We start from the raw sequence: 19,924 nt of genomic DNA, 5'->3' as shown, positions 1-19,924 counted from the left end.
AAACGCTTCGAGGCGTTTTTTCTTCAATTATGTGAGAGAAAGAGGAGGGAACACTCCTTCCACTAAGACACGGCTGAAAGCCCCTTAAATTGACCTGGTACGGCTAGAAAGGCATCTGCTTCTGTCTCTTTTTTCGAAGACATTTGCATAAGACACTCTGTTTGAACTTCTATAATTTGATCAGAGATGCATTTAAGGCTAACGGTGCTAAATTTCATCAAATTACAATAAAGCATGACAGCAGCAGCAAAATCCCAGCGGGCCACTTTCAGAAGGTAGGGTTAACAGGGTGTCTAAAGATCAGGCCTGCATCTGAGGAAAGGCGGCATTATCACCATTGGTTCCCCTATTCTTCTACTTTGTAAGGGGGGACAAGAAGAGGTTTTTTTTTTTCTGTGGATGAAAAACTGTGAGTGTGTTGTACTAAAGTGTGTACTCCAGGGCACTGAGAGCTTTCCATTAGGGGAGCATGAATCACAGTGCGTTCCCCTCCTCTTCACCGCCCTTCAAAACAAAGTGATCTCCAGTAGGCTCATCTGAACTATACTGCAATCTCTCATTCTGTCAGAGACAGCTCTGCTCCACACCAGCACGGCCCTGGGACAGTCTTTACAGCTTGCATCTGCCACGCTTATCCGAGTTTTGCCGCCGAAGGCCTAAGCAATCCAATTCTGCGTTGAAAGAGAGCACCACCAGGTATTAACACAGCGTGTACCGGCGAGAGACTGGGATAAAAGTTCCTTTAACAACTAGAAATGGCTATAAAACACCCCAAAAGAGCATATCCTGTTTTGAAACCTGAGGGTTCTGAGATTCAACATGATTTATTTGGTCCATTTTATGGCCTTTTCTTGCATTCGCAGTACACCTTGTGGGAGAGCAAGAAGGTCTGTTGACTCACAGGTGAAGGTGAAAGGTCAGAGCAAGCCGAGAACAGGCTGCAATTGGACATCAAGAATCTTGTGCTAATGTTCTCAGTAAGCTTATTAACTATCTTGATGGTTTCTCCTAGATAGAGTTTAAAATAAATGGAGTGCAAATGGAAGGAGTTTCTCCTTTAAAGTTCCTCAACATTGTCCACAATGAAAAGTCAGAGATTGAACTCAATGATATTTCTCATCAAATTCTTACAAGCAAGTCTTTGCCACATGATCTGAGCAAAGCTAATTGTATAGCTTTATACTCTTACTGTAAGTAAACAAAACTGTCTCAGTTGTGTCTATTTTATTTCTTCTAAGGACTTTTAGGAGGAACCTGAAATAAAGTTGATATTCAAATGAAAAATAACTCCAAGTCTCCTGAGCTATGTGCAATAACATTTTCCTCAAGAGTTGCATCATCTTTATACTCCTTCAAATTCGAGTTACACAAATGCAGATACCTTCCGACCTGCTCGCATATTCATTTTTTATTGTTTACACAATCTTCCATTGATTTTATTGACATTTTCCATCTTTTTCTTCTTCAAGAGTGCTGCCACCAGTGAATTCTAGGAGCATGTGCAAAGACACATTTGTGAAGTCAACACCTCAAACTCGTTGTTGTGCTCCTCAAAACATGGCAGAGCACATTATCCTGCTGAAAGAGGCCACAGCCACCAGGGAATACCATTTCCAAGAAAGGGTGTACATGGTATGCAACAATGCTTAGGTAGGTGGTATGTGTCAAGTAACATTGCCCAAAGCATCACACTGCCTCCATCAGCTTGCCTTCTTCCCATAGTGCATCCTGGAGCTATGTGTTCCCCAGGAAAGCGACGCACAAACCTGGCCATCCACGTGATGTAAAAGAAAACGTGATTCATCAGACCAGGACACCACCTTCCATTGCTCCGTGCTCCAGTTCTGATGCACACGTGCCCACCGTTGGTGCTTTCGGCAGTGGACAGGGGTCAGCATGGGCACCCTGATTGGTCTGCAGCTATGCAGCTCCATACACAACAAACTGCGATGCACTGTGTATTCTGACACCTTTCTATCTGAACCAGCATTAACTTCTTGAGCAATCGGACCACACGGGCCAGCCTTCGCTTCCCACGTGCATCAATGAGCCTTGGCCGCCATGACCCTGTCGCCGGTTCAACACTGTTCGTTCCTTGGACCACTTTTGATAGATACTGACCACTGCAGACTGGGAACACCCCACAAGAGCTGCAGTTTTGGAGATGCTCTGACCCAGTTGTTTAGCCATCACAATTTGGCCCTTGTTAAACTCGCTAAAATCCTTACACTCGCTCATTTCTCCTGCTTCTAACACATCAACTTTGAGGACAAAAATGGCCCTAAAAGTCAGATAACTCAAACATTTATTTCTCATCAAATTCTTTCAAGTTAGTCTTCACCATAAATTATCTGGGTTATGCCATCCACAAAATTTGATAGCTTACAGTTGTAAATATTGTGTCAGTTGTCTATTTTTTTCTAAGATATAAACCTGAGAAAATGCTGATACTTGCGTAAAAAAAAATACCACCAAGTCTCCTCGGCTGGAACAGCAATCTCTGAGCAAATAACATTTACCTCTGGGAAGCAGCAGGATGTCCAGAAAGAAACTAGTTTCATCAGAAAGTCAAGCTTCACTAGCTAAGTTTTACAATACATGTAAACAGCATGGTCTTCCTGCTAAAAATAGGTCCTTTCTGGAGGTCTTTCTGGTTCCCAGAGAAAATTTGCATTGCTTAGAGGTTGATCTAACATTACCAGCACTAACCCACACAGACCAACCTGGACCAGCATAGAAATCCATGCTGCATGTATCAGCAGGGTTCTCTGCCCCCTCTCAGGAGCCCTTTATTGTTTCTCAGCCTCCTCAAAGCCAATGGTAGGCCGTGGGCTGTGGTCTGCACAACCTCCACACACACTAATTCTCTAGCAACCTGCCTACACACTCTAGAAACATCAGAGTGTTGTGTTCAAGGACAAAAAGAATCACTGTGTTCTTTTTGATTAAAAAGGAAAAGCAACATTTGAGGTGAACGGTCAACTGCCTCTATCAGTGCTAAGCATTTCGCTTTCCACTTTTGCCTGACAGTGGATGTAACATGAACTCCAATCCAGAAGATTCTACGGCTCGACCGGATACCGAACAGATCCTCTACAGAGCCTGATGGCAAAGCACCCAAAAGCCATTATCACAGATAAAACTAAATAATGCGTAACAATCAATATTTCATGAGCTCGGCTAATGCACCCTCTTAAATGTTCCAGTTAAAAAGGCAAAGGGATTGTTTGTTTGTGGATATAAAAGTATATACGTGTGCATCTCTGCCCTTTAGATGCTGAAAACATAACATTTAAGTGAGTTGTTTAGGGCTTTAGCACTGCAGTGATTTGTTTCCCTGACAACCACTTAAGGAAGGACGATGCCGAGCTTGATTCCGAGCAAATAAACTGTGACTTTATATCATATTTGCTGTACTGACATAGTATTGCTTTTCTAATCTTCATTTGAAGGTGGTTTTTGCATGACTCGTGTCAGAGCTTCAACACAAACATCATGTGCTGTTTTGACCTCCACATGAAAAGCTTTGCAGATAGTATCACGCCAGGACAGTGAGCATACACCACAAAAAGAGTAAAAATATTTGAGTTTAGAATGCAAATGTTCTGGGTGTCACTGAAAAATTGCAGAAAGAGAAAAAGGATGGGATGATATGCTTTTTCATATAAATATAACGCTTGCCAAATAAATCACTGACCGACAACTTTAAAAGGAACTGTAACTGTAAGAATGCTTATCTGATCTGCACTGGTGTAACTAAAGTGCACAATTCAAATCAAACCATCAACTAAACAAAACATCTGCCATCACTTGCGTGTCTTAAAAAAAAAAAAAAAAACTTGAACAATCAGAAGAATTTCTACCATCTAAAATGGCTAAATAATGGGTTTTTTTCCTCCATGTGGCATTGTGAAAAATTCAACCTCGTATGTGAAATATTCAAGCCAGACTCATTGGAAAAACATGCGTATCAAAAACATTTCCAGCTGAAATGAACACATGTGGAACCAACCAATTTTATTACTTTTTATGCAAATTATGATTACAGGGGCAGATTATCAATTAATGAAGTCTCATTGCACAGTTCCTTACACAATACTATGTTATCACCTCAAAACACTTTGTGCATGATTTGTAAAAGAATACATTTTGATATTTGCATCACATATCCAACTCCAAATGTATGTTTTTTCCGACGTAGTAAACTTGCTCGATACCTCACCTGGTCCAGTGTTCAGTTACGAAACAAGGATGGGCAAAAGAGCTCAAAGCTGAGTAAAACAAGGTAAAGTGGCATGGTTGCTTCAGCAAACGTATTTGTATCTTGTGTTTGATTTTCTTAATATTTTCGGTTAGGTTTAAGATAGAGTTAAAGGGATAGCTCACCCAAAAATGAAAATTACCCCATAATTTACTCCCCCTCAAGCCATCCCCTTTTAGCCAAACACAATTAGAGTTATATTAAAAATATCCTGGCTCGTCCAAGCTTTATAATGGGAGTGATTGGAGGTTGAGATTTTGAAGTCCAAAAAATACATACATTTTACTTTATAAAGTTTTAAATAAGGATATTTGTCTTACACAAATGCAATGATTTGCTTCAGAAGACCTTTATTAACCCCCTAAAGCCATGTGGAGTACATTTTATGATTGATGAATGCACTTTTTTGGACTTCAAAATCTCATCCTCCAGTCATTCCCATTATAAAGCTTGGACGAGCCACGATATTTTTAATATAACTCTGATTGTGTTTTGCTGAAGGAAGAAAGTCATATAGGGTGAGTATATTATGGGGTAATTTTCATTTTTTGGGTGAACTATCCCTTTCAAGTGCAGATGGTACGTTACTTTCAAATGTGATAGTACATATAACTTTTAGCACCACTCACCAGACATTTAACTGCCTCGATACGTGCATGAACAAACATGATAAAAGATTGGCAAAGTCATGTTTATCTGTTTTGGAGAAAATTAAAATCTCTTTTTTAGCACCTCTCACTGGACATTTCACTTCGAAACTGCAGTGAAATGTGCAAGTAGCAACGTAATATAATTTTTGCAAAAAATTTGCCACAGGCACATTTTTCGTGAGCCTGGGTTGGAAATATTCCTTGTGGTAAGCCACCATAACATAAAAAATGTTGGAAATATAAAAAATGTTGGAAATAATCACATGTCCATCCATTTTAATCATAGGTGCCATTTCCCAGATAGAGAGAGAGAGAGACTGGTTCGTCTTGCATTTCTGTGATTGCCACAATAACAGTGCTGCAAAGATTGTCTTAATTTTGCAAGGAAAAAAAGCTAAATTATCTTTTTGTCATGAGGACAATAGCATATTTGATAATAAAAAAGAATGCAAAATACTACATCAATTTCACTGCACTCACCATTTTTGCATCTAGATGCACTCCTTTTCTCATTTTTTACCCCAACACTGCCCATGTAATTATGAAAATTGTCCAGTAGTCTTTGGCGGTGCTTCAGAACTATCTGAAAAGGCCTTTATAATAATATTCCAAATGATATAATATAAAACTCCGCTGATGACTCACCAGAATGCGTCCTGGAAGATCTATGATGCCAAGAAGACGTAACTGCTGACCCAGACTGAGTAATCACTGAGAACCTTTACTTTCAACCCCTCTGAAACCTGAAACATAAGGCAATAAACACTGTTAGAAAGATTTTCAACCTTATATACCACATTAAATATGCAGCTTCTATCATACTTAAAATATTACATAAACCGAGGCTACAATGTAACTCGGGTGCAAGAGTGAACTCAATGTATTATACACGCCTACGGTACTTTTGATTTGCTGCTAAAATCACAATTTCAAAAGAAACATTTCCAGCACTTAAACTTGTTCTTTTAAAACACTTCAGATTGTTTGGATGCAACTTAACAAGATCATTGATATTGACTGAGGTTGACTAGAGGAAAGGTCAAACCCAGGACTTAGTGAACAAATCATGAGTTGATACAGCATCTGTGCTCTGCGGGATGTCGTCCTTTTCAGCGCGCAGCTCTGACTCACGCGTTTGTTTGGCTGTAAATTAAACGTGCTTTATCTCTCACCGTTTCTCTCTATGCAGAGACATATTGTGTCCTCCTACCTACAATAAAAGCCTGTTGAACTGAGGATAGCACATTTTAGAGCTCCAGCTGAGAAAGCGTGATCAGTGTGCAGGCCAGAGACAGGATGAGGAGGAGGAGACAGACCACTTGTAGAAAAATGATAGGGGGGGATTCGCCAGTGGGGTTCAATGTTGTTTGGTGCTTCAAAATATCTGACTAAAAAGTCATACAGGTTTGGAAAAAAATCATGATGGCTTCCAGGTAACTATTACTTTAAGCTAGTTAGCAAGTCTGCTAGGGACACCACCATCTTAAGCAAGGAAACAGCATCAAAAATACAACATACACTGGAGATGCACACAGGTTCAGTCTCTTACTAACTAGGTGTACAGCAGATTTACAAAATCGGTTTCCATACAGGTTTCCTAAACACTCCTATATTCTGCCCCACCCCTTCTCTGTAAACAGTAGTCCCGCCCAAAACCCATGCCATTGGTCAAGCCAGTTGGCATGTCAGACTGCTCAAACGCATAATGTTTTGTTTTTTAATAGCACCTCAGACGCAAACTCAACCTATGAATTATATAGTTGTCTCTCTGTATTAAACTAGAATAGGAGAAGGTATTATACATAGTAAAAATGACACACTTTAACTTCAAATTCAGCATGAAATGAAAACTGACCCTATTTTTTAAATACATGTTATAGATTGCAAACCATTTATCTATATTTCATTTTTTCTTAAATTGACCTTATAATTTTTAATCAAAATGTCATAACTTGATCTTCCAGAGACTTCTCTCTTCTTATAGGACTGGCAATCTACTTTTCAGGACTGTTTTTAAGATGCTTTAAAGGATTAGTCCACTTTTAAATAAACTTTTCCTGATAATTGACTCACCCCCATGTCATCCAAGATGTTCATGTCTTTCTTTCTTCAGTCGAAAAAAAGAAATTAAAGTTTTTGATGAAAACATTCCAGGATTTTTCTCCTTATAGTGGACTTCAATGGAGCCCAAACAGTTGAAGGTCAAAATTAGTTTCACTGCAGCTTCAAATTGTTCTACACGATCCCAGACGAGAAATAAGGGTCTTATCTAAAGAAACAATTACTCATTTTCTAAAAAAAATGAATAAAATTTTATACATTTTAACCAGAAATGCTCATCTTGAACTAGCTCTCTTCTGCTTCTTCTCTATTTGAATTCCAGCAGTGTAGATGCTGCTAAGTGTATTACTGCCCTCCACAGGTCAAAGTTTGAACTAATTGTTATATACTATTGAACTAGCATATTGCATATAAAATTTACTTCAAACTTTGACCTGTGGAGGGCAGTAATACACTTAGCAGTGTCTACACTGCCGGAATTCAAATATAGAAGAAGAAGAGAGCTAGTTCAAGATAAGCATTTCTGGTTAAAAAGTATAATTTTTTTTTTTTTTTTTTTAGAAAATGAGTGATTGTTTCTCTAGATTAGACCATTATTTCTTGTCTGGGATCATGTAGAACAATTTGAAGCTGCAGTAATACTAATTTTGACCTTTAACTGTTTGGTGCCCACCAGTGATGCGCGGGTCAATGTATAAACAACCCGCACCCGACCGACGTTTTCAACTAACCCGCCCGCAACTCGGACCGCAAAAAAAAAAAAAAAAAAAAGGAAAATATTGTACCCGACCCGCTTCCTGACCCGCATTTTTTTAAAAGTAGTAAATGCTCATTGTAGTGTCATTGGGCCATAGACGTAAGAAGGGGTGCGGGGGTGTGTGGCCGCCCCCTTCCCATACGCCCCCCATCAGCCTCACTGGCCAATAATATCCATTAATCCAGCCTGTGGAGGAGAGAAATGTTTCAGGCCCATCATTTTCCATTTCAGCTGTCTAGATGCATATTATTGATGAATGCGATGTTTATGTTTCGACCCTGCTTGAAGAATTCATCAGCAGGTCAACTGAGAGAAGGCCCACTTTTGGAAAAGTGTGAAAGTTCTTAGGAGCGCAAACTGTTTTTTTTTTCCTGAATGTTGTATGATATAGCCTAGTGTTATGTAATAAAGGCTTGATTTATTCATTTATTTCGTTTAGTTTTCTTAACAATTAAGATGCTGCATGTGTTTATCCAGTCTAATCGAAGTGTGCGTCTCTCCCCCGACTTTCCCAACAAAAATCCCGCCCCCTCTCAGAAAATACATAAAACTGACATTACTGAGCTATATGCGTTTAAAAGTAGCCTAATAAAATGGTACAATGGCATTGCTCAGTTCAACGTGTTGGGAAATCGGGCATTTTGTCCCGCGTCAGCATTTATTCAAAAGTTAATAACGCTCAACATTCAAAAGGTAAATAAGGATTTCTCACTTGTATTAGTAGGCTTAGGCTATTTCGCCACGTGAATGCCCAATTGAAGCTCTCACAAGCACAAAATGCAGGGATAGAATATGTTAATAAAGTATTTATGTTAAGTATTTATGTTATAAATGTTCACAAAAACCCATGAAAGTAAAACTGAAACCTGAAAATTACAAAGGTTTAATTGGCATCTTTATTTCAAACGACCCGACCGACCACGACCCGAATATCATTAAAAATATTTTTGGATGACTCGTAACCGCGGGTGACCGCGGGTGACCGCAGGCACCCGCTCATTTTGGATCAACCCGCGCATCACTGGTGCCCAATGAACTTCTGGAATGCTTTCATCAAAAACGTTAATTTCTTTTCGACTGAAGAAAAAAAGACATGGACAACTTGGATGACATGGGGGTAAGTAAATTATCAGGAAAAGTTTATTTAAAAGTGAACTAATCCTTTAAGACAAACCATGCAAATTCAGAAGTCAACACCATTGCTGGGTATCTGAAGACTTCAGATGCAAAAGCCTCTAAGTGACGTCTGAAATTTTCTTGTAAAATGAGCATTTTTATCAAGCTTGCATGTTTCAGTTCAGTAATTTCACTTTAACAGCAATTAATAGGTCCTTTTCATTGCCATTAAAGTAAAATAACTGAACATAAACATACAAGCTTGATAAAAATGCTCATTTTAGAAGAAAATTTCAGACGTCACTTAGAGGCTTTTGCATCTGAAGTCTTCATTTTCTCCTTAAAACTGCAGTAAACCAAAGACAGTCTCAAATCCGTGGTTTGAAATCGCTGGTGTCTGTGACATCACAAACTACCTTATAACCAATCACGTCAACGTACCGGTGGGCACCAGTGATGCGCGGGTTGATCCAAAATGAGCGGGTGCCTGCGGTCACCCGCGGTTACGAGTCATCCAAAAATATTTTTAATGATATTCGGGTCGCGGTCGGTCGAGTCGTTTGAAATAAAGATGCCAATTAAACCTTTGTAATTTTCAGGTTTCAGTTTTACTTTCATGGGTTTTTGTGAACATTTATAACATAAATACTTAACATAAATACTTTATTAACATATTCTATCCCTGCATTTTGTGCTTGTGAGAGCTTCAATTGGGCATTCACGTGGCGAAATAGCCTAAGCCTACTAATACAAGTGAGAAATCCTTATTTACCTTTTGAATGTTGAGCGTTATTAACTTTTGAATAAATGCTGACGCGGGACAAAATGCCCGATTTCCCAACACGTTGAACTGAGCAATGCCATTGTACCATTTTATTAGGCTACTTTTAAACGCATATAGCTCAGTAATGTCAGTTTTATGTATTTTCTGAGAGGGGGCAAAGTTGGGAAAGTCGGGGGAGAGACGCACACTTCGATTAGACTGGATAAACACATGCAGCATCTTAATTGTTAAGAAAACTAAACGAAATAAATGAATAAATCAAGCCTTTATTACATAACACTAGGCTATATCATACAACATTTAGGAAAAAAAAAACAGTTTGCGCTCCTAAGAACTTTCACACTTTTCCAAAAGTGGGCCTTCTCTCAGTTGACCTGCTGATGAATTCTTCAAGCAGGGTCGAAACATAAACATCGCATTCATCAATAATATGCATCTAGACAGCTGAAATGGAAAATGATGGGCCTGAAACATTTCTCTCCTCCACAGGCTGGATTAATGGATATTATTGGCCAGTGAGGCTGATGGGGGGCGTATGGGAAGGGGGCGGCCACACACCCCCGCACCCCTTCTTACGTCTATGGCCCAATGACACTACAATGAGCATTTACTACTTTTAAAAAAATGCGGGTCAGGAAGCGGGTCGGGTACAATATTTTCCTTTTTTTTTTTTTTTTTTTTGCGGTCCGAGTTGCGGGCGGGTTAGTTGAAAACGTCGGTCGGGTGCGGGTTGTTTATACATTGACCCGCGCATCACTGGTGGGCACGCAAGGGAATCTCGAGAGAAGGTTCTCTCATTATATGTTTCTGTTGATATGAAAAATCGTGTAGATTTAGCAATATAGTGGGTGTATGATGTATATTACAATGTTATGATGAACTAACTGCCTTTCTCCACTGACATTCTGAGTTGTTCAAAGGATACTGAGTGTTGAAGACAGCTGCCTGACTCGTGAATGTGAACATGGTTTGTGTAACATTAGCAACACATTATTAGCAGTTTGATAACATAGTCAAACAAAACACTAATCATATTAATTACCCTTATGTGTCCGACGTTGTAAAAAAGCGATACCATGCAGCGTTTACGTCAGTAAGTTGAACGAGTGGATCTTGTCTAAGCTCAAGAGAGTGAGTGTAGGCGGGGCTAATTATCATATTCATAGATCTGTGTATATTAAATGAGGCAAAGGTGTAGAGTTACATTCAAGCGATTTTTTAATGCATTAAGATTTTTTTTTCACAGGAAAATACTTTATATATATAATTTTGGTTATCAAAGATAAGTTTTAATGGATAAAATTACTACAGAGGGACTTTAAAAGTTTGCCAAAGTGTACTTCTTTTTCACAAGTGTTATAGCACTGAACAATGTGGCATTAGACACCAGATGCTACAGTAAGGACACATAAAACATTGGGCTGAACACAATGTCCATATAACAGTCCACTGGAACGAGTGTGTGAAGTTGAGGTGAACTGTGGGGTTATTCTAAGTCTTCTGTGACTCTTAATTGCGTTGCTGTCACTCCAGTTTGTGTCCAAACAGCATAATAAAGGGTCATTACGAGACCAGAGTGGAAAATAATGGAAGAGTCATTAAAGCCTGCGGGAAACAATATCTCTCTGCAGTGTGGGGGGACAGGTAGTCTATTGCCCTGAGGAGATTACAGAAATGAGGTAGAGTGTCTCTGCCAAAAGCTACATTCACCCAGACAGTGTTTGGACTGACAGCCATTTTCACTAGCAGGTGTGACTCTCAAGTTGTTATATTCATACAACAGTTTGCAGTAGCAGCTTGAATTCTGTATAGATAACAGTCAACTTGATTTTCTATTCAAATAAAAAACATCTAGCCGTGAAGTATGGTTCAATTTACACAGTGCAGTGTGTTCAAGTTTGAGATATGATGACATTATATAATTTTGTAAATAAATTTCTCACTAAAATTCTCACTTTTAAGTAGTTGCTTATTAGCTTGCATATTGGCTGCTTATTAGTACTTATAAAGCACATATTAATGCCTTATTCTGCATGACCATATTCTACATCCCTTAATCCTACCCAATAAACTTAAACGCTACAACAACTAACCTTAATAAGCAGTAAATTAAGAGATTATTGAGGCAAAAGTCATAATTAATTGTGAATATGTGCTCCCGATACCAAAGTATTACCTAAATATGATATACATTTCCATTAATATTCATTTATATAAATGTGTATATACCATACATGGGTACATAAGATATAATAGTGATACATTTTGCATGATATTAAGTTGCAATTGCAAGTTATAAAGTCAGAATTGAGAGATATAAACTGTGAAAACTGTGATATAAATTGTGAGATCTTTTTTCCCCCTCAGAATTGGACTTTATAATTCGCAATTGCGAGTTTATATCTCATAATTCTGAGAAAAAAGTCAGAATTGCAACTTTATTCTGAGCAGTATTCTGACTTTATAACTCGCAATTTTGACTTTATAACAAGCAATTAAAGGGTTAGTTCAACCAAAAATTCTGTCATTTATTACTTACCCTCAATATGGCCGATTTCAAAACACTACTTCAGGAAGCATCGGAGCACAAATGAATCAGTGTATCGAATCTGCTGTTCGGAGCGCCAAAGTCACATGACTTCAGCCGTTGGCATTTGACACGTGGTCTGTATCATGATTCGACACACTGATTCATTTGTGCTCCGATGCTTCATGAAGCAGTGTTTTGAAATCGGCCATCACTAAATAAGTCGTTATTTTGTTTTTTTTGGCGCTCCAAAAATATTCCCGTCACTTTATAATATTAATATTGAACCACTGTACTCACATGAACTGATTTAAATATGTTTTTAGTACCTTTATGGATCTTGAGAGAGGAAGTGTCATTGCTCCCTATGGAGGCCTCACGGAGCCATCGGATTTCAACTAAATATCTCAATTTGTGTTCCGAAGATGAACGAAGGTCTTATGGGTGTGGAACGGCATGAGGGTGAGTAATAAATGACAGAATTTGTATTTTTGGGTGAACTAACCCTTTAAGACTTTATATCACACAATTGTGAGTATATATCTCGTAATTCTGACTATAACACGCAATTGCAACTTTATATCACACAATTCTGACTTTATAACTCCCAGTTTTGACTTTATAACACGCAATTGTGACTTTATATCACGCAATTCTGAGGGGGAAAAAATCTGAATTGCGAGATAAATTGCGAGATATCCATTTTTCTTTTTATTCTGTGGTGCAAACAAGCTTCCATAGAAGACAGTGTATGAATAAAAAATAGAGCAGGGAATTTCAAGAATTGTTCTGGAGAACCTTTCCAGGTATGCATACCAGAATCTAATCTCCAGTCAAACATTTCATTAGACATCAGCATTAAAAAAAAAAAAGTCAATCATCCAATCAAAAGGCCTGATTCTGTTAGTGACCTGCCATGACTGCTCCTATCCATCAAATCAATCTTCAGTCAATCAAAGAGTTGCCATGGCAAATGAAACTCCAGCAACTAGGGAGAGGGTCTTAATCTCATAATCAAACAACACATGTGTGAGTGCATGCGGGCACACAGCTCAGCTCCGTATTATGCAGCAATGCCAACACACCCTCTTGGTTCCTCAGGGCTGGTGAACATGAGCTTGTTTTAAAACCTAGAGAGCTGCCTACTCTAGAATTTTAAGACATCCTAGGCATGTATCTGGTGCTAGAGCAGTTCCAGATAGGCTCCATGAGAATGATGACTTCTAGGATGCCTTCACAAAGAAGCTAATCCCAGAACGCATGTCACAATGATCCAAGATGATGGACAAAAAAAAGTCACTATAAATTATATTTCATTCAGTACTGAAACGCCTAATTCTATTGAATGTGGACTTGTAGGCTACTTAAAATCATAAAGGTATATTTAAAAAAAAAAAGCTTAAAGTGCTAGTTTACCCAAAAATGAAATTTCTGTCATTAATTACTCACCCTCATGTCGTTCCACACCGGTAAGACCTTCGCTCATCTTCAGAACACAAATTAAGGTAATTTTTCATAAAATCCAATGACTCAGTGAGGCCTGCACTGCCAGATAATTAACACTTTCAAGGCCCAGAAAGCTACTAAAGATGTATTTAAAACAGTTCATGTGACTACAGTGGTGCAACCTTAATGTTATGAAGCGACGAGAATACTTTTTGTGCGCCAAAATAACAAAATAACGACTTTATTCAACAATATCTAGTGATGGGTGATTTCAAAACACTGCTTCATGAAGCTTCCAAGCTTAACGAATCTTTTGATTCGAATCATGGTTCGGAGCGTGTATCAAACTGCTAAAGTCACGCCCCCCCAGTGGTGAACCATTGAAATTTTGAAACACTTATGACTTAACGAAGCCTCGTTTACTGAAATAATGTGACTTTGGCAGTTTGATACATGCTCCGAACCACTGATTCGAAACAAAAGATTCATAAAGCTTTGAAGCTTCATGAAGCAGTGTTTTGAAATCGCCCATCACTAGATATTGAATAAACTCGTTATTTTGTTTTGTTTTTTTGGCACACAAAAATGTATTCTTGTCTCTTCATAACATTAAGGTTGAACCACTGTAGTCACATGAGTAGCTTTCTTGGTATCTGAAAGTGTTAATTGTTTTGATGGAAATAGAGGCCTCACTATGCCATTGGAATTCATCAAAAATATCTTAATTTGTGTTCCGAAGATGAAAGAAGGTGTTACGGGTGTGGAACGACATGAGTAATTAATGACAGAATTTTCATTTTTGAGCGAACTAACCCTTTAAGTGTTTTTAAGAATTTAAGAAACATAGTCAGTGTACTCTCTTTAAGTACACATAGGTGGTTGTTTATTTCATTAATATTATATTATCTGAAAGTACAATGACCTAAAAATATAGTATTAGTTGTAGGTGTCTTTAACTGCTATGTACTAACATTTAAATGAATCATTTGGTGCAATGCACTTATTATGTACATTCATGTTTTTACATTGTATTTCTATTAAAAAAATAAATAGCCTACCTCCATGTAATGACAGCTGCAACTAAAATTACACTGTTGACCCATCCCTTACACCTTAACCCACCCTTAAAACTACCCATAACACCAAACCTGTCCATACCCGTATCTCACCTCAATAGCAGCACAAGTGTTTTGCAACACAACACGAATGCAATAAGTACACTGTACTTATTTTTTGATGCAAGTACATAGTAGTTAAAGACAGCTAATATAAAGTGTGACCAATTTTATTTTTAAGATTTGAAGTACACTACAAGAGCACATTCAATACAATAAAGCACACTTCTTTTTTCACAAGGGTCAATATGCCTACCAATGCCTTCTATTCAATATCATTGCATTCCGTTTTTAAAGCAAGAACAAATCCTGTCCGAACAGACTCTTAAAAGGCAGCTGCCTGTGTACTGTTGGTAGACAGCAAGGAAGCTCACTAGGATTTTTGTAACAGAGCTATATAATATTCAGAATATAAACATGTGTAATAATGTGTGTGAGGAAATTACGATATCATGGCTTGAACACACCTCACGTTTCTCTGAATTAGCCCCAGCTATTTGCAGCTGTGATGGGAAGAAATTGCCTGTAAAGAAAAAGAAAGGACAAAAAAATACACGGAGAGAAAAAAAAAGAAAAAAAAAAAGATGTACGCTCCGGTGAATAATGCTAAACAACAAACGACAGCCCCAGCCTTCAAGTAGAACAATACCATCATTAGATAACGGGCTGTTCTCTTTTCAGGACCGACCCTCGGGTTAATGAACGTATCTGCATCGCTTTATGCACCATTACATGGCTTTATCTTCCTACGCCGCTAATGCAATTCACGACAAAACTCAATGAAGAGAAGTTCGGAAATAGCAGTCTACACCAGCCCTGAAATGCCTGTCATGACTATATCCCACAGGGCATGAAAAATACTGAAGATCTCACTAGTGTAAGAGGTACAACTGAGCTTGGTGGTAAGCAGCAGTTTTTCGCCATTATTCAAGACCTTCGGGCGCTTATTGTGGAAAATTGTCACCAGCACTGAAAGCGTCTGAACATGTTTGAAGCTGAATGAACATGAGCTGCCCCCAATATTTCCCTTTTAAAATAACATCACAGGCAGGTGAAGGTGACATTGCCCAGTGTGAAACACAATTTTCGAGAATAGTATAGAGAATATAATTAAAAATGATTTTTAATGCTGATTTCTCCTGAAAACTGGCCTACAACACCTCGCTGTGCTTTGATCATGAAAAAAAGAGATATATCTGAGCTGTAAAATATGATTGCATGAGGAACATTTAAAGAAGTTATAAACAGCTGATATACACACATTTGCGATCGTCACATCAATTTAATTTTATATAACTGTGCTCAGTTGCTTGGCAACCATAGACAGCCTACACTTGACCTAATGATCCTTATCATTAACTTTTTCTTTTCCATTGACATAATTTTCCGTCATTATGACACAACGCTTCCACGCCATTGACAAGTTTTTATGGCAAGCCATGTTTTCACTTGGGGTGTCTAAAAAAAAAAAAGCCAAGAAGAAACAGAAACATGCGATAGAAGCATTGCTTACGCACATGTAATCTAGTGTTTTTAGAACATTAAACAGCATATAAATCAAAACTGCCTACAAATGAAATTTTGAACCCACAAAGAGGTATAGGACTGTGAAGCTTTGGGGGTGTTGATGGACTCAATCTACTCTATCTATATTTTGATTATCATTCTGAATCCAGTCTGGATGAAGTCTTTGACAAAAACTTTCAGCTTTTTGTTCAAAATGTTGCTCTTTTTTATTAAACTTATCCACTTTTAAGTGTTGATAAAAAAAGAATGAATGAAGCTATAATAAAGTTTTGTTGTTTTTTTAAGCAGAGGCTCAGTTCTTTCTTATGATATATTGTATGTTCAGATACTCATACAACAAACTATTCTGTGGGCCATGAAAATTTTGTGAAAATGATCAAAAATTCTGCCGGTGGCTGTCAACTTGGGAAAAAAATGATGGGGAAAGAGTTAATGATCTCTGATCAGTGATCTCTAATGATTTATTTGACAAGAAGTGTTTATTGTGATTACTCACTTTTCTGTCATGACAACTCTCAGAGTGTTTGGCATGGTAATGGATACGACAATGTTGATATATTTGGCCTTGGAGGAATAGATCTGCTACGCTGCTGCTGCTGTTGTTGGTTATTGCTGCTGCTGCTGCAGAGCAAGTTTGGGAATTGCTACTGCCAATACATACGCAACATGCTGCTGCTGTACAATAACGCGTGAATTACCCGTAGCAGATCTATATAGGTAGAGCTGGGGAAGGTGGAGGTTTCTGAAAGCACACTGCACTGCTACAGCAAATGCTGACCAAGTATTTGAAGGCTGAGCACACAAGCTCATTGGCTACTGATACAGCAGGAACCAATCAGCTGTGCCCTATAGAGAATGATGTGTTTGCAAGCAGATTGAGTTCAGCCTGCAACATCTGTGACATCAGTTTCATGACAGAACTTTCTAAAGTGAAAAGCATGATAACTCCTTAGTAATGACTGAAGTCATTGTAAGCTTTGGAGGTTTTTGTAAAGTATTGGATAGTAATGAATCAAGTGTTACCAAATCCATCAGACGCAATTACAATAAGAAAGAAAAACCTCAAAAGCTTACAATGACTTTGGTCATCGTTATTAGGGAGTTATCATGCTTTTCACTGTAGAATACAGATCCAAATAATTAGTAATTCCTTCTGAAGGATTTGTCATTACTAGTGGGTTACCATGACCTTCACTTTAGAATTAATTATACATTATGCATTATTCACATAAATTATGAACCTGTATATAGTAGTTCTTAGTAGTTATTGATTAGTGAACTACCACATTTAACTGAGAACTATTACTTACCATTTCGTTAATCAGAGTTTCTTGTTAGTTAATAGTAGTTACTAGAGTGTTAACATTGGGTTATTCATTTGTTCCTGTGTAGTTATTCATTAATGACGGAACAGCATTCTAGAGTGTTACCCTGGTGTCTTGTTCTCAGGAGAATCATCTGAGAAGCAGGAGAAAGATCTCATTTGCTATCTAGTTTATCTCATGCTGTAGGAGATATTATAGAGATCTTGTTGATTCCTGCTGACAAAACCAACATAACTGGTAGCCATGTTTTGGAAAAGCAACTATGACCATCTCTGACCAGATAATAATAACCAGACTTAAGAAGTTCCAAAACACATCTATCGGCTTAAACAAAACTGTCTTTCCTTCAGGCATGAAGGAAAGAGAATTTTGTGCATAGAGGTAAAATGATGAACCAAAATAATGACATCAAAAGTTAATCAAATAAAACCTAACTGGCACCTCTCAGCTTCCACACTCTGTCTATCATGCCTGTCCCTCGACATTACTGTGAGTTACAGTGATGAGTGTTTGTTTTTCTGACTAGCTAAAGCCAAATGCAAGTGACTAGAGTCTGCTCAATTCATTGTCAACATTTTAGTGCCAATCCTGCAGGAATCATAATTGGCTCCTCTCACCCACTTTCTCTGCCTTTTTCCTCTCCTCACCACTTTCAAATTCTCCTATACCTCCCAAGCGCAATTCCATCAGGTCCCAATGGCAAAATCAGATCAGCGCCGAATAGCCATTAGCTCCTCTATTTAAAGAGATCTATGCAGTTGTGAAGGCTGCTTAGAGTTAATTACGCTGCCTGTCTGTGTTTAGCCTGTGGCCATACTGCACTCCGATGGGATGATTATTGAGTTTTATCACTCTTCTAATGGAGAAACACCCCCCATGTCCATTCAGACCATAGGCAGGGCAGTAAACCCCCTCGAAAGCCTTAAAACCGACTTCTGCCCCGAAACGATAAGGAACTGTAACAAAAGACATTGATTTGGCCCATAAGGATTAAAAAGCAAAAGGCACCATCGTCCATCCAGAGTCGATGCAGTTTTATGACACAGTGCTAAAACTCAAATGGCTGCATAGTGCTGGGAGGTTGAGTAAAGTTCACTGTGCCGTTAAGGCATAAAATGGTCAGTGACAGCTGGGGTGTGTCTGTGGATGTAAAGGGCACTATGTGCTGTGTTATTTTGAATTATAATAGTCATACAACAGATAACTCAGGTAACTGTCACTCAGGTTGCCTTATTGACTGTTTCTCAGCTTTAAATGAAAAGAAAATCTGTAGGACAAGGGACTTTTGAATGAATCCGATTTAGACGATGAAAATCCCACATGGCTAAAACTCACGAAAGAAGCAGGAGCATCTAAATCCCTGGAGGTAGATAAAAACCCTCCAGATTTCAACAACCAGACGGACGGCTTCAAAGGAAAACACACAAACATACAGAACAGAACCAAAATACAAATTTCCCTTCAGTCCAAAACATACCTCCAACAACAGTTTCCAGGGCTAGGTACACTGTAAAAAAATTCCGTAGTTTTTACAAAATATTTTTGGCAGCTGTGGTTGCCAGAATAATTTTGTAAAAAATACAGAAAAACCGTACACACATTTACAGAACCAACTATAAATTTTACAGTATAAAACTGTAATTTAAGAAAATTTGAATGTAAACCAATAAATTCAACAATGCATACTACTACTAAAATCTGTTTTGTACCTTTAACATATTCTGACAACCATCATAATAATGCAGGTGGCAGAAGAGAAAGCCACATGAAGAATCAGAGTTCATCACAAGTAGCTTTTCCACTAGCTGAAGTATATACTAATATATAGAAGGTACAAAGAGTCATTCACGCAAACACAAAACACCATCATGGTAACCTACAACACCTAAATAATGCAATAAACATTCATTAAACAACAGAAGATGTAACATAAAACCCTAATGAACATAACTGATAACAAAAACTATTAAGAAACATGATTATTTAAAAAAATACTTTCAAATGTGGAGTGTCACACAGGGAATTGTGGGAACATCAGTTTACAGATTTTGACTGTAAATTACACATTGATTTTGTCTTTTTTACTTATAAAAATCATAACATTTACAGCATTTTACTGTGAAAATTGCACGAATGTCTGGTTAGAGCTTTTACAGTTTTTCCCTGTATATAATATGGGAACTTACTGTTAACCTATTTACACTTTTTTTCCCGTAGTGTTTTTACAATATTTTACCGTTAAAATCACATTAATTTTAGTATACTTAAGCACAAGTTATTTGTATGTACTTTAGTATAACTAAATGTACTTTAGTTATAAATACGCTATAAATTGGTATACTTAAAGTCTGCTAA

General features: G+C 37.9%; 1 protein-coding gene across 9 annotated transcripts in view; it reads right to left on the bottom strand.

The window, feature by feature from the left end:
- Positions 1-19,924, bottom strand: part of large2 (LARGE xylosyl- and glucuronyltransferase 2) — a 163,971-nt gene that overhangs the window by 57,152 nt on the left and 86,895 nt on the right. For all 9 annotated transcript variants that reach the window (XM_048169579.1, XM_048169582.1, XM_048169586.1 and 6 more), the window contains one exon: positions 5,557-5,654. The gene's annotated coding sequence lies outside the window, so the exon portion shown is untranslated. The remainder of the gene's footprint in view (positions 1-5,556; positions 5,655-19,924) is intronic.

The sequence above is a fragment of the Megalobrama amblycephala genome, linkage group LG19 (genome assembly GCF_018812025.1).
Source record: "Megalobrama amblycephala isolate DHTTF-2021 linkage group LG19, ASM1881202v1, whole genome shotgun sequence".
NCBI classification, from domain to species: Eukaryota; Metazoa; Chordata; class Actinopteri; order Cypriniformes; family Xenocyprididae; genus Megalobrama; species Megalobrama amblycephala.
This window is presented reverse-complemented; position numbering and strand designations above follow the sequence as displayed.